This window comes from Anas platyrhynchos, chromosome 4 (genome assembly GCF_047663525.1).
Source record: "Anas platyrhynchos isolate ZD024472 breed Pekin duck chromosome 4, IASCAAS_PekinDuck_T2T, whole genome shotgun sequence".
In the NCBI taxonomy this organism is placed as follows: domain Eukaryota; kingdom Metazoa; phylum Chordata; class Aves; order Anseriformes; family Anatidae; genus Anas; species Anas platyrhynchos.
The window spans coordinates 33,273,489-33,290,191 of record NC_092590.1 but is presented as its reverse complement, the minus strand read 5'-3'; positions in this window follow the sequence as shown (position 1 = coordinate 33,290,191).

Genomic DNA, 16,703 nt, shown 5'->3' with positions numbered 1-16,703 from the left:
TGTAGTTTTCTTTTTGAATATTTTTGAAGTTTACCTGGTCTATGTCAGAGATTTTGAAAAACAGATAGAGAAACAAGCAGTTTAACCTATAAAGATATCTAGTTAAAAATCACATACTAACTATAGAGTGTTGACATTTTCCAAAGTGGGCAGTGATTGTGGATGCATTCCTGCCCAAGCTAAGCTCCAGTTTCATGTCTGATCTCAGCTGCAGCTCATTCTGAAATTGGGCCAACAATGCTTTAAGTTTGGGTAGAAAAGATGAGATGCCTAAATAATGAGTGCTTATTTTTCATAAGTGGCCTGAATTTCAGGTTTTGTTCCAAGAGTGGAACAAAAATATTATCCTAGTGGTTGTTATATGTTTTCCACACGTTAATGGTTTTAAAGCACTGTGAGATTTTCAGAGAGCGCTAGAGCACCAGTAAGTAGGACTATAAACTAATACACAGGAAGATATTAAATGTGTATTTATAATACTATAGATTTTATTTTATGCTTTTCTCACTATACTGCATGGTAGAGTGAATATAGGGAACAATAAAGCAACACTTTGCATTTTATGACTGGGGTTCAATATCACCTTAAACCTGGATGCTTCACCTCCTGTCTCATTATGCCACCCACATAGAGCAGGTTTCCTTGCATCTGTGCAAGCAACCAGGAAATAGGATGGGTATATCTGACCCAGAATATCCCCAAAGAGCTGCCACAAGAGTCCAAACACTGCTAACCAGACTGGGAAACGGCCTCCAGAAGGATCAGGGTGTCCTTGTAATACACTAGGTGCTTCCCAGTTGCATGCCTGCAGAAATCACTTTTATCAGCTGTGCCAGCCCCATGGGCAGCCAGGTTTGTTTGTATCTTCTTCTGATGCTGAATTCACTCATACTGTCAAGCTCATGGTTAATATCCCATCTGTGAGGAACCTACCCAGAAGCCTCACGGCTACGCAGATGAAACCAGGCACAGTAAAGAAGGACTAGATAAATATTTCATGCTTGCTGCAATGTGATTTTTGAGCAAACACAGTTTCATAAAAGTAAGGAAAGAATGACTCAGTGACTGATTTTATAATCAGTTTTTGGAGCTTTTTTGAAGAACTGTCTGTTATTGGCATAAGAGCATGATCATTTCAGAGTCTCACATCCAGCATGCTGAGATCTTTGAGGCAGAGTCTCTGGATGCTGTAAGCAATCTCAGGGATAGAAAGAGGGCATCCCACAACACCAGAGCAACCACAAAAGACTAACAGACAGCTAAGTACATATTGAATAAAGAAGAAGAATACAACAAAATTTTGTCAAAGTAATGTCAATAGTCTGCCAGGCCCCAGCAATGGGAATGACCTGGAGCATGTCATACAAGCCCCACAAAACTCCTGATGAACAGTAAATTGACATCTCAGATCCTGCCCACCCCTTCTTAACTGTGTTATAATTTTCCTCATCTGCTAAATAAGAAAGTAGAACATAAAGACCTAAAAGAGAAATGCTGGCAGGCACTAGAGAAAACATGCTAAGATACAGAAAGAGTCTGAGAACTGGTGAAGCTATGCAACAGCAAAGGGCCTCAAGGTAGGAAAAACAGGTGCAAGTAAGTGGAAGAAGAAAAGTAAGAAGCCATAGGAGTTTTTGCTTCCTGAAAATTTAAAAAATGAAGTTTCATTCTAAACAGGACGTTGGTTGGCTAGTCTGGCAGGTGGGAGAATTGTATTTTAAGTGTGAACTTCTCTATTTGGAGCAGCACTTCCAGGCCATTAAAAAGCAATTATCAGTTGTGTTTACTGTCACTGTGCAACTGTAAAAAGTTACTGACTAAAATGTGTGGGAGATAAAATGTCTTCGATGACAATATCCCTGCTAAAGAAAAAATTGCCTTTGCCTGGCCCACTAATCTGCCAAAAAGTAGTTTGCATTGGAAATGTTCCATTTTTATACTAATAAGATTTGACAGTAACTGAGATTTCAGCACTGGGACCTATATAAGTACCAGCTGGGAGAATGTACGAAATATTATTTTTAAGAAACAAGACTATGGTTTGGTTATTTTTTAAATAGAACTAAATCTTCCCACATTCTGCATAAAATAATCTAAACCTACATTTAACACTGTAGATAAAACCAAACTTGAGGGACTTATTCTCTGCTCATTTCCACAATGGCTAACGAAGTCTGTGAAACTACAATGATCCATAAGCAATTTGAAAGAAGAATAATTGTTGCAGTAAGTAGTAAATAAAATTAATAATTTAGAAGGAATTAACTTATTCTCAAGGAAAATAATAAAATGAAAAATATTTTTTTTCCGTATACCATTAAGATATCGAAATTCTAGCTGATGGACATAAAATATGTGGGGCAGAATCATAAAAATAGATTATTGTTTAATATGTGCATATTCTAGACAGAAAAACAAAAAGATGTTGATAAAGCAATTTCAAAAGCAATGGAAAAAAATGTTTACATTCTTTCAGAACTTTTCCTTTACTTTTTCACATTTCAGACTTCCACAGGAATGTTAAAATGGCATAAGAATGTAAGGCAGTGCTGAATCAGACCAAATGCCCATCTAAACCAGCATCTTTTCTCTATCAGTGGCCGTGGTGATGCCTAAGGACAAATAAAAAAAACAGCAAGCTTGTATGATATGATGATTCACAATCACAAAGTGAATTGCTTTCATTGCTTAAAGGTCAGTATATCTCAAAAGTCATATTTTAGTCTTTGAGTAATATTACTGAAACAATTAGAATTATACTCAGATAAGTAATTCATGCAGAATTCCCACTGAGTAACAAATATTTCTGTTTATCAAGCAAGAGTTGTGCTTCATAAAACATACATGTTGTTTAAGAAAATAGGTACCTTTTATAGCTAGAGATGAAAATTTAATGTAATTCACAGATTACCATTTACATTACTTCTCCCTGCCCCATCCCATCATTACTGCAAAAACATCACTCACAGGGAGGAAAAGGTTGATGACTATTGAACTACAAATTCAAACAATAGTAAATATCTTTGTAATGCTAATTAAAATAACAACACAGATATCTGCATGAATTTCGATGCATGTTTCTACTGAACAGAAGCAAGTGACACTACATAAAATGGACTGCTGCTAGCAACATAATCTTTCTCCTAATACAGATGCTCTGCTCAGGATACATCATACTGAAGATTACTCCTGCAGTCACACTGGTACCAAAAGAGGTACCTATGCATAGTCCCTCCTACTCCCTACTCCTTTTCTAAGGCCTGCAGGAAACTTTACACTCAGCAGACAGGTATGCATCAAAAAGAGTCTCTCTGTGTAGTTAAGCTGATCCCTATTTCATATTCACATCACATACTGTGCTCAGGTGGATCTATCTGATGGCTTGAAGACACTTTTAATTCTCACCTCATTTTTTGACTAGAGTGATCCAATAGCTCAATCTAATAAATGTTTGTAGGTCTTGCCTTCCTTTGCTCATCAAAGCTCCACCAATCTGCTAAATCTGTTTTCCTCTAATTTCAGTATTTTTGAAGGTTTGAAGCAAATAGATGAACATCTTACAGTGGGTTACACCGCCTTGTCTGCTTGTCCTCTACCATGAACAAATGTAGAGGACAGTTTGGAAAGGAGGTGTACAGATGGAAGGGCTGGTTCTGAATCCCAAGTAAGCAGTGTGTGTGCCCCATTCACCTTGAATTATTGAGAACCTTGTAACTGGAGAAAACACCTGAATAGCAGTGCTAAATTGCTAAGAGATACTCATTACAGCTAATGAGAGGAGAAAAAAAAATGTGCATTTTAAAATAAATGTTACTCTTTTCAATAGCAAAATAACACATTTCTTCATTTTCTGCAATTCTTTAAGTATTTCTCCTAATGTTATTTTGGGCTTATTCAGGAAACTAACAAGTAAAAATAACATTTATCCAATAGTAGCAAGTATCATTCTGCAGAAATAAACATAAGAGATAGAAACATGAAGAGCAGTAAGGGGATTATATCTATTAAATAGACCATTTTGTCATCTCAGCTTGTCATTTACTAATTTCAGGTATTTGTTGTTTTGTTTTTTGTTTGTTTTAAATACAATTACCCAACCTAGTGGTAATTATTACAGTATCTACATCCAGGTATGCAAAAGCTATGCTCTGTGACTCCTGAAAGAGTGACTGTTTCAGCTGTCAAAGCATAATGCTAGCACTAGTCCTCTATTTTGATATGATAACAATTTTTGAAATCATTCTGGAAAGATAATGAATTGTACATTCAGACTAGTGCAATTGCTACTTTGAAAATAGCTCTTCTTGAAATGTTTTGCTTCATCGAGAACTGTCAATGCCCAAGTGAGCAGTAAGTGTAATATTATCTGGTTTCCAAGCCACAGCTACATTCTAGAGCTAATTAATGACTGGGAAAACATTAAGAGGTCTATTATATATCCACCATAAAAATGATCTGTTAAATATGTACAAAGAAATATATTTTTATTAATTACCTGAAAGCATACCCTCATTGAAATACAGACATGTCACAACAAAGTTAGTATGCAGCAAGAATGTTTCATATAGTGATAATATTTTGCTTTATATAAGGTGGGAAAAAGACTTATTTCAGCAGTATGCATTACTTTCACAACAGAAGCTGTTCTGTGGTCATTTTATGAGCATCTGTGCTTTCTATATCTAAATAGCTACAGGATTTAATAAAATTTGAGTGCTAACAAGTAGCCTGAACTGTTTCTGAGATTTGTGTGCTAACCAGCTACTATACTGGAATTGCCCTGAATACTAGAACCTGCCAAAGAACAATATACTCTAAGCACCACAAATATTTAGTGAGGTAGCCTTCTAGAAAAATAGTAAAATTGAGATATCTTTGTAGTGTATCAGCTTGCAGTAACATGTTTGGGAGAGACTCAAATGATACAGGGGAGATGGATGGTAGGAATAATAATTTTAGCAAAGCTGACACGAAGTGCCAGATACCACAGATAACCTTCCAGCCCTAAACAAATCTTTAAAAAATGAATCTAAAGCCACGTTTATTCATGGTCTTATATTCAGAGTTGATCTATTCTGCAGAAGCCCGTTGCTGGTACTCATTCTCTTCTGCAATGATGCAGGATAATTGGAAATGTCCTTGAACCAGGGTGTATGTGTCTGTTGTGAGAAGGATCTTATGCAGGATTGAGAATGGAAATTAGTTGCATATAGTCACAACAGATTTTTTTTTTCTTTTCTCCCATGCCTCCTCAAAATATAACAATTACTCCACACTTAAAGCTTGTACTCAGCTTCCTTCCATTCTTTCCTTCTTTCCTCCCTTCTTTCCATTTGTCTTTCTAATTTCTTTGACTTTTTACTTTTTTTTTATTATTATTATTTTTTATCCTTCTTTTTTCATTCCTCTTTCCATCTTCTTGTTAGTCCTTTCTTTCTTTCTTTTTCCAGCATTTCTCAAAGACTAAAATAGTTGCTGAGGCCTGGATGAAATTAGGGTAATTGAATAATCCTCATTTGTCTCATTATATTCTTGGCAAAAGAAAGACTGCATCACTTGTGGTTAGAGATCCTCTGAGTTGTTCTACTACTGCTATAATTAAGATATCATGGTTGGCACTGCTTATGAAGGTCTTTTCAGATATTAAGGAAAAAACTGAGGGAGAATCTGAACAGTTTTTCAGAGACACATGAAAAAAATATTTGTTTTTTTACATGTACCCAAGATAAGTGCACTAATGTCTATAACAGTTCGTGTACCTTTGCTAGCAGTTTTGTGACCTTTCCATATCCCAAAGACAGTTCAGTCATGGAAAAGTTCTCCTGTGCATGCAAATGGGGAAATCATTTGGGGGTAATTTTCATAAAACACCAGACAGGGCAAAGAGAGCTTTCCTGTACAGAGCATTAAGAAACAGAGATAAGCGCTCTGCTAATGAGCTATGGTGTGTTCCCTTGTAACCAAGGGGGCAAAAAAATAACCAAGGTAAATATCTTTCTCCTAGGGAGAAAGCTTGTTGCACGGATTTTGAAGAAAATCTGCTCTGCATAAGTCTTCCCTGCTCATAAAGAGTAAAATTCAGACCTTAAGAAACAACTGGAGGTTGATCTCCAGAATCACATGCTGCCTCTGCCTACATGCTTGTGTTGAGATGAAGGCCCTCTGTGAGCTGGTGCTCAGTGCTCAAAGGGGCTGCATGCAGATGAGCGAGAGCTTCCAGAAGCACCAGGAGATAATGTCCTGCCTGCCACACTGCAGCTGTCCTCCACACATGAAATTCAGATATCAGCAAGGCTCTAAAGTGGGCCTGGGGTTCTGTTTCTGACCAAAACATTATCATGTCTTGACCCTACAAATGTGAAAAATTTGGTGGGGAAATAGCATGTTTGTCCAGTTTCAGCTTTTAACTTTCTTCTTGGTAGCTGATATAGCACTGTATTTTGGTTTAGGATTAGAACAATGCTGATAATAACACACTGATGGTTTAGTTTTTCGCAGAGCAGTGCTTACACTAAGTCATAGTCTTTTGTGTTTCTCATGCTGCCCTGCTAGCGGGAAGGCTGGGAGCTAGGAGGGGACAGCCAAGACAGCTGGCCCAGGCTGACCAGAGGGATGCATTAATTATTCAGCATTCATTATACTGAATGCTGAATTATGTCATCATACTGAACTGGTATTTTGATGTTTGATATTTTGGGTATAGTTCTCTTTATGCAAATCAAGGACTCCCATGGAGAATAGGTGATTCTGAAATCCCAAAGGGCAGCCAGGGGCTGAGTCAGCCTTCACTGTAATTTATGGTCACTGTGGGTCTGCCCTAGGTCACATGCAGGCTGCTGGTGGGATCACACATGAAAGAGCTAGATTGCTCAAGTACAGTGTGCTCATCCCACATCTGTCTTCCTACCCCCAGCATCCAACCCTGAGCAAAAGGATAAAAAATCCAAGGCTTAAAAGAGGGTAACTGGGCAGAAAGTAGCTGGAGAGATGTTCTAACAGAATACAATCTTCAGATTTCTCCCAGTTTTCTATGTCAGTTTTTGTTCTGTCACTATAAGCAGGCCAGAGATCATTGTGCCTACACTAAGGATCAATATGGATATATAAGTATCACAGATACTTAGTGTCATTTAGATACACCTTATGCTATGACCAAGTATATGGTTATCCAACTCATTTAAGGATGACTTAGATTCATTACTTTGATTTTTTTTCCATATCTAATGTAATAACAATAGACCATATTGTCTTTTACATTATTGCTGTTAGAGAATGCCAAACAATTCTGTAGAAAAACTTGCATTTATACAACAATTTCTGTAAATATCCAGCTTGCTGAAAGGGTAGCTGAAACCATTATTTGAAATTGCTTGGATTAATGCATCAGTAAGGAACAATTCAGATGTTAATGAAACACTTTCATGTGCACATCGGAGGAATAAGATGGTCAAGCAATTTCAAAAGAGTCAGTGAACCACCTACATTAACTACTAGGTCAGCAGTCTACAGGTGAAACACGTTTAAAAACTATTGAACTGTCCACTCTCCCTAGTGCATTGTATGAGCATAAAGCAAAGAAAATGCCACTTTTCATCTCTTGTGACTGCAAAAATGCTTTTAACATTAGACAGTCACTTAGTAGAGCACATGCATTTAACATTATAAAGTTTTATTTTATTCTTTCAGATATAGGAAACCTGTATTAAAATCACAATTCTGTATATATATATATATATATATATAGATGTACTGAACTTATATATATATATAGATAGATAGATAGATAGATAGATAGATAGATAGATAGATGTACTGAACTTAATATGATAAAGCCCGGCTGTAGATGACAGGAGATACTATATTTACCTGCATGCTTTGTTTTATGATTTAAGGCCATTTACTGTCCATACTAAAATAACAAATCCAGACTTCATTCAACCTATGTTCAAATACCTTGAAACAGATTTTAAACCCATCACATTTTTTTTCTTCCATTTAAGCATCATGGAATACTGTATCTTGACAGGAGTTTCAGGAAGCCCTCTGGTCCATCCCACATACCCCAAAGCAAAAGCAGCTGTAGTCTGTGTCGTGCCTGACAGATGTTTGTCTCTTACTCTTAAAACCCTAAGTGACATCAACTCTACAACATCCCCAGGCACTCTGTTCTCATGTTATTCTATATTTTCTTTTGGAGTTTTTCCTAAATGCCTAATCTAAATCTCCCTTGCCACAGTTTAAACCCATTATTTCTTCTCCTACCCTCAGTGGAGATAGAGAATGGATTAATTACTCCTTTCTTCCTTTCAGCTGTCCTTTAGATATCTGAACACAGTTATCACACTTTCCCTCTGTCTTTGTGGTCCCCACAGCAAAAGCATTGTTATTTAGCATCATTGCCAAACTAGGAGGCAATATTTTCTGTTAATATTTTTGTAATTATTGTAAAGGGAATAGTCTTTATACTGCATCAGTTTTCAGTGGTATTTGCAATGGGATTATCTTAGGAAAAATGACAATACTGTTCCTTTTTTTGTAGTTCTATGGGGATAAAAAGAATAAAGTGGTCTAAGGGGAACAATTGCAAGAGAGAGAACCCTTCGATGAATTTTCAGGCTGCAGCTGGCTGCGATTTTCTCCTCCAGTTAAACAGTAGGCCTTGTCTTATCTTGAACTCTGTGTAACAGCATGGTAATGGGAACTTGAGGGACTGAAACAAAAAGGGAAAGACAGCATTTGAGTGTGTGGTAAGGACAGCACGTGTGAGTGTGTGTGTGGTGTGAGGGTGGGGGGGATGTTATGAAAATGCTCCAGAAAAATGTTTCCTGTTTCATGCGTATTGTAATGCCAAGTCTTTGTGTCACTCGGAAAGAGTGGTAACTACAAGAATATTTGTTTCTACTGACTGGTACTTTGGCACCTGAAGAGACTTCTTTGCTGTCTCACAGTCACTTCTCCATTCACTTTGACTTGGACACCTTCCAGCTGCCTCTGGGGATCTATGGCCTCTCTTCCAATCAGCAGCATCTTTGGAAACCTGAGCATCTTTGCCCCTTTTTCATGCTGTCAGTAGAGGACCCTCTTTGTCCTACTCTGTTACAACTTTGCCTACAATGTAAGTACAAGGTGAAGCCAGAATTAATTTTTGCATCAAAATTTTCTTACTTTTTTGTCACTGTATAAACATATGCATCTCCATTGTGGTCACATCACATGTGCCTCCTCAGTCTGTTGAGGATGACTATTTTCAGGACATCTGAGTGCATGTTGTTTAAAAAGTTCAAGAGTCTTTGCTTAGCTTTCATATTTTTGTTTTCAAGATATATTGCAAGGACCTCTCAGGATCTGTCTTGGTGTTTAATAGCTTAGTCTTCAGATTCACAGAACTTTAGAGCCAGCTATATGATCCTCTGCAAGTTGGGTCAATGAGTCATAACAACCTTACCTTACCTAATCTATAATTGTTATTACTTAATGGTCTTGAAAGTAGTAAAATTAAAATGATAATAAAGTAAACAGAATACAGAGATTTAACTGAGATACTCAATAAAATGTTTTTGTAATTTTACATTACAGAATATAATGGTTCATATAATTCTTACTGATATACAAATGCCATAGCAGCACTTGACATTTATAACACATTTTAGAAGAAATTGTACTTACAACTAATTTACAAGCAGATGCAAAGGGATGCCAGAGCTTATTCCTTAATTTGGAAGTAGGGCACAGACTGCTGGGACCTTAGAGAGACAATGCAGATCTGAAAAACTGAGCCATATTTCAGACATGGGGACGCTTAAGCCACTATTAAGCCTGTGTAGGAATTACGTGCCTCAAAGGAAAATGCCAAAACCTGCATACACGAGCTACCTGCAAGAAAAGCTTGGCAAAAAAACATTCTGAAATTAATCGTGTTTATTATTATTATTATTATTATTATTATTATTATTATTATTATTATTATTATTATTATTATTATATTTTTAGTTTTATTTTTTATTATTCCAAAACCCACATGAAAACCTATACCCACTCTTCATAAGCACCAAGAATTGTAAACCTTCCTTCCTTTCTTTCCTTCTTCCTTCATTCTTTCTTTCTCTCTCTCTTTCTCTCTCCCCCTCTCTTCCAGCCTCTCCCCCCCCCCCCCCCTTTTTTTTCCTATTTAATTATTAGGCTCAGATTTACCAGGGGGTTTAGTCATCACTTCTCTTATCCCTGCCTCCCACTGACTCCTTGCATGTTCTCTGCACAGCATTGAAGCTTCTCCATAATTCAAATGAAATCACTAGATGCAGGGAACCCAGTAGATGATACATTTCTCTGCAGAAGTCATGGAGTTGGTGGTCATTGTCATCCACATCCTCATACTGTTCATCTTCTCTACCATGAGCTTTCATCTGGCTGCAGTTCTGCTCAGACTTCATCTCAGCGGGGATCTGTTTGCCCCTTCAAAAATCAGTGGTGCTCATCTTTTGCATATCTTGGGTTGTACAAGTGCCTCTGAAGCAGCCAATGTAGGTCCAGTTTCTTCCTCTGGCAGGGAGATTAATCACTTAACTGCTTTTGATAATAAACTGGAGATCACTGATGAGCTCTGAAAACCATGAAAAACAGCAGCCATATGATTCTGCTGTATTTGTTCAAGGTGAAGAGAGAATGTCGAGGATGTCTGTCTTCCCAAATCATCCTCCCAAGACTGCAATGGAAAGGATGAGCTAGCGTGAGCTATTTTCCATTTTAAAAATCTTTTTGCTGACATACCTTTTGAAGAAAGAGTGACTCTGCACTTGAAACACTGGTTAAAAGTTTGTTTATATCTCTGTTGACTTGTTTTGTGCTCTTCTTTAAATTCTGAGGAATTTAAACTGTTGCCAGAATATCTGTAGGTGTTCAGAGTCAAAGTACTGGAGGCCACTGAGGGGCTGCATCTACTGTAAGACCTATGTAACTAATCTGTGAGGTGACTTCTAATAGGGGCAAGGATCAGACTGCACATGAGAATCACAGAGAGCCCTTCTGGTGAACCACATTTGTCTTAAGACCTAAAGCAGCTGGATTGCCTTACATCAATCTGATGGGTCCATGGGATTTGAGATGTCAAGCTACCAGCCAATTTTCTTCCTGTCATGGGGGGAAGATCAGCACCCCCAGGAACCCGATGTTGTAAACTATTTGGATTATATGGCTCCACACACTGAAAAACGGGTCAGGTTTAAAGGATTAAATTAATTTACAGTCAGTGGAGCTCAGTATTCAGCTTTGACTTTCGCACTTGTCTCATATTAACTTCTAATCTTAGCAAGGTTTTTGCATTTGCTCTCTCTTAGAAAAATGTTGCAGCATTCAAGGCATCACTCAGGGGCCACCATAGTGAAGCAAACATTGAAGTATATGACAATGAATAATTCTTGTTTTGCTGGGTTAGCTATTTACTTACCATGGAGAGGTCTGAATGGGTGCCTACATCCCGGTGTAATTTGTAACTCAGGAAGCATTTGTACTGACTTGGCCGTTGAAGACCACCTCATGAAATTGTCCTAATGTGGACAAGAATATCCCATGTAAAATTATTTTCATCTATTTTCCAACTATTGCACAGAATTCAAATTACATGTATTATGCAAAACTAGGATTTCCCAAAAAATCCCTGATAACTGTACTTGGCTGTGTTGCTTCCTGTAAGAGTATAAAACAGTATCCTAACAAGATTTTATAGTTAATCTATCACAGTAATTATGAAGTTTATTTACCTCACCACAGTATGTTTGAAACTGTATTTAAAGATTCATGTGGTGTTTATTCGGTTCCAGGAACAATTTAGTTTTCCACACAGCAGCAAGTCATACCCATAAAAATAAGACTCATTTTAAACTATTGCCAGTGCACCAAATTAAATTTATGAACTTAGAAATGTGTTTGAAAGCTATTTCTTATTTCTCTTAAACAAACAAAATGGAAAAAAAAAATGTCATGCATATAGTCTGCTGTTTAAAAAAGATCTCAAAGAAGATAAAGGCTTTCCTTGAACATCAACTATTTTCCGTGGTCTCTCATTTTGTTTTATTTTATTTTATTTTTGGTTGTTTGTTTTGGTTTTGATCATCTGCTTAAGGAGCAAATGTTCAAAATGTGAAAGTTCAAAGTTTTGGTGCTCTTATTTGACTAGCAGACTAGAGGTAGTCTAGACCTAGAGCTTGTGTCATTGTTAGCAGCCTGCATGTTTTTCTGCTAGAAGAAGAGAGATGTTTTAAGGTGACAACCTAGAAAAAGCAAGCAGTCCATTGGTCCCCACTAAACTTAATGGTCCTTACTATCAGATTATGAGATTCCTATTGAAGTTCAGGCATATTTCTGAAACAGAAATAAAAGCAAATTGTCATGCTGTTCAATATGGTCCCCATGACTTAGGACTTGACATTTTCTGGTCTTATGCTACAATTTTTTTGGATGCTTAAATCAGAAACAAAAGATCAAGCATACCTTGCAGAAGACAGATGCTTTCAGCACCAAGAAATTAAATGAGGAAGAACTAAATGTAGATATATCAAAAGTTTTATTTATAAATATATATATTTTTAGATATAAAGCCTAAATTATAAAACTGAGAAAAAAGCATAATATTATATTTTTAGTTCTCCTGCTGCTAACTTAAAAATACTCATTTCATTGAAATAGAGCACTGTGGAGAATGTATGGTTCAGATATCTAAGGGCATATCCAATAATCTTCTGTACTAATGTGCATATTTGGCACTTATGTATATTATCTCTTAACCAGGAAAAAAAAAAAAATCCGTCATGACTCTTACTATTGTTGCATAGTAAAAATCATATTTGATTTCAATATCTTTCTGAAGCTACATGCAGCATCTGTTCTTCCTGTTCTCTTTCTGTCTCAAAATTCCCATGGAATCTGTTGTAATTGTTCATCAGACTTCCCAAAGCTACATTAAATGTACATCAGTTCAATTAAATATCACTCAAAATGAACCTATTTTGCAATCCATGCAAAATAGAACCTGGCTGATCCTAAATTAAGAACTATTTCCATGTGCAAGAATAAAATTTACTGTAATTATTTTCTTTTCCTGATACACAGAATTTACCATTGTATCATATTCATGTATCTGGTCAGGTTAGCAGCAAAAAAGACCTGCAAAGCTGGATTTGTGTAGATAACTGCTCATCACCAAGGGCAGACTTTTGGAAATGAGGAATTGCACATTTTTTCTAGTTAGCCTCTGAATTTTTTATGGTCAAAGGCAAGTCTTTATCATCTATGCTCTAGCTTTCTAATATGTAAAAGGGGAATAATGATGCCTGATGACCTCTGTGAAAGAGCTTTGAGTTTTTATTTTACATAAAATATTATTGCTGCTGTTCTTCAAGAGAGAAATACATACCATGGAACTGTGGAGAAGCTTCAGACTATGTGGAAGAGAATGAGAAGAATTCAAGAATACCAGGCAAAATTAAGCCTACAAAACTTTGGATCCTGGCTAGTGCTTTGAATCCTGTCCTATCAGGTATGAGAAGTGAAGTAATGAAATGTCTTCCTGTGCCAACCAAAGACATAGGTAAATAGGATAAAGATTATTCCTCACAAATGTCTGCAAATGAGGAGGATGTTAAACAATTTAGGCTACCTGAGCATTGCTAGAAAAAATTTCGGTTGCTTGGCTGCTGACTCACTGACCACAAGAGAGCTAAAACTGACTGTGATTTACAGGTAACCTCCTCTGTGAAATTGGATGCAGAAAAATGCAAGTATCCAGATACAAAAACAAAGTGAGAAAGAAAGAGAGAAGGAGAGCAAGAGAGAAACTACATGAAAGTAGAAAGATAAATCTCCAAATATCAAGATATTAAATTACATCTAAAGTTGGAAACAACTTAGCAGTACACTAGAGCGCTGGACCAGCTTATCACTAGAACTTGAAGAAAGTTGGCAAGATGAGGTACTTCTAAATCAGGCAGGTTTTTAGCTTCCTTTAAATCACTTTGCTACTTATGTCTACAGAAGATGAAAGGAAATAAAGAACTATGCCTGAAAATTAGATTTCTTCTTACTCTTATGAGGCCTCTATACAGTCTACACAATCACAGAGAAAACAATGAAGTGAAAGATATGAAAAAAGACATTGAAAAAGATATTAAGAAGAAAAAAAAAAAAAAAAAAGAAAAAGAAAAACAACTTATGTGGATATATTTGGTTTTTGTTTTCTGTACAGAAATTATACAGATATATACTGTTCCAGCCAGGCATCATGGGGTAATTCCAAATATAAGCTAATTATATAAAGCAGGTTTATCTTTTTCCTTCCTTCCTTCCTTCCTTCCTTCCTTCCTTCCTTCCTTCTTTCCTTCCTTCCTTCCTTCCTTCCTTCCTTCCCTCCTTCCCTCCTTCCTTCCCTCCTTCCTTCCCTCCTTCCTTCCCTCCTTCCTTCCCTCCTTCCTTCCTTCCTTTTTAAACTGTTTTTTAAATTTCAAACTTCTCTGAGAAAATTGCAAACTTTCATGTCCTACTAGCTAAATATAATAACTTTTTAATAATTTATGGGAAATTATGAAGTCTTTCAGTCTTTTATGTTTAGTTTCTGCTTCTGTTTTGGAAAACATCTGCATTACTAGTATTAAAATTACACTCTGATTAAATTGTCTGCTTATTCTGTTTCCACATTCTTAATATTACCAAAAGCAAGGAAACAGTATAGTAGAAAATGTCTTCAGCCTTAAGGCTAGAGAACTGATAAAACAGGCTCAAATCAAAGCCTTTGAGACTCTCCTTATTTATTTCTGTCTGAAGCACTGTATCCGGAAGGATCTGTGTAACTCTGAGAGTGACGATCTCTGCCACAACAAGGTTACAGCAGATACCTGAACACAATTCTCATTTGCAATGAGTCAGAGAACCAGGATTTGTCATTCTGACTCTTTCCATCCATTTTCATAGGAGTAGAAACTAATATAAAGACGGGTTATCATGAATGTACAAAAAATGCATACATTAGAACAGCTGCACAAATGAATAGCACTATCAAATTCCCTTGCATTTCCACCACAAGCTAATCAGTCTCAATAAAATTATCTTCATGTCACTACTTTTAGGAAAGAACAATTTTTCTATACTTAATTGAAATTTAATTGTTAATTGTGATGAGAATGGCTTATCAATCATTTCACGGAAAACAAGCTGTTTTGTGAGTGGGGTAACTAACATATCTGGGTTGCCAGAAGATTTGTGACTCGTCACTTTGCTCCCATTAAAACAAAAACAAAAAATTCTCTTCACCTTCTGATGTCTCTTGCCACCTTCTCTAAACTTCCCTCAGAATCCTCTGCCTCTTCTCCTGTTTCTTATTTATCTTTGCCACACCTGTGCTAAGGTTGGGTTAGAGATATGCATGGTGGATAGGCATGCAGCTTTTAATCAGCAGGCTGATACCTGAATGAAAATTACTATATTTTTTCCATGTCTCTCAGTAGATCAGGAATAGAATTCCGCTGGGACTTCTACCCCTTGGTCACATTTAGCTGAAACTGGCTAATATATTCAAAAGCTATTAGAGGAGGACAGATGATCCCATAAGATGATACAGAAAATCACACCATTCCCCTCTCCACCCCAAATTTTGAGCATGAATGTTATGACCACAAAAAGCATCTCCACGTTTTGCTGACAGTAAGTTAGATCTATGAAACAAACACTATGCCAGCCAAATAGGTTTCAAAGCTGTTGCAAGCTAATACCCTTCAGCAGAGCAATGTTTTTACTTACATATTCTATAGTTGCATACATACATCTGCATCTCCAAAATCAGCCTGGATAAACTGGTCTCACACTAGCAATGGGGATTGTTTTTTCTTGAAACTGGACTGTAAGAATGTAGTGACAGAAAAGAAATTCCAGTCTCTTTTTGTTTTGTCCACAGTGCATTGGTTGTGATGATGGGGAAGACACAGATACAACATGCAAGCTTAAAATTTCTTGCAGCATAAATCAAAAAATATCCAGGCATTGAAGTGTTATCCCTCTTCTCCAAAGATGATGAGAAGAGGATAATTTTGTTTTCTAGTGGTATACTTTAATATGTTTTAGCAATCATCCTTCATTAAAAGGCTAACTTTGGAATTTAGAGCAGTAATCAAGATGACCTTTCAGTAAAGGATGTGGAAAAGAAATATTCACATCTGAACTCCAGCCACATAAATTCATTGCTCCTCATTTTTGAAGCGTACCTAGTAATCTCCCTAGATAGAAAGGTAAAAAACCCTGTCATAATTGTCCCAGATCAGACTCAGTCAAAGCTAAAATGCTGTAGCTTCAATAAAGCATCAGGTGATATATAATGATTCAGACTTACTTACAGCAGCTTTATCTCACAGCAATAAATAATGAAATGTCCCAATATAATAAGGAGCTGGCTTATGTCTGAGGAGCTTGAGCTACCACCCTGGGGGGTTCCAGGTTCATGTCTCTTCCCTGCCACAGACATCCTGCTGTGGTGGAAGGTGACTGACAGCTGGAGAAGGTGATTTATTCAGGTAGGCATCTGGAAAAAAAAAAAAGAAGTATCTGCTTAAAAGTTTGTGTTTTGATGCTTGTCACTTTACATTCTAAAAGGCATTTTGGGCAAATGCTCCATTTAATTTCTGGAGATGGAAGGAATACTCAAGGTGAGGCAACAGGCTTGGCTA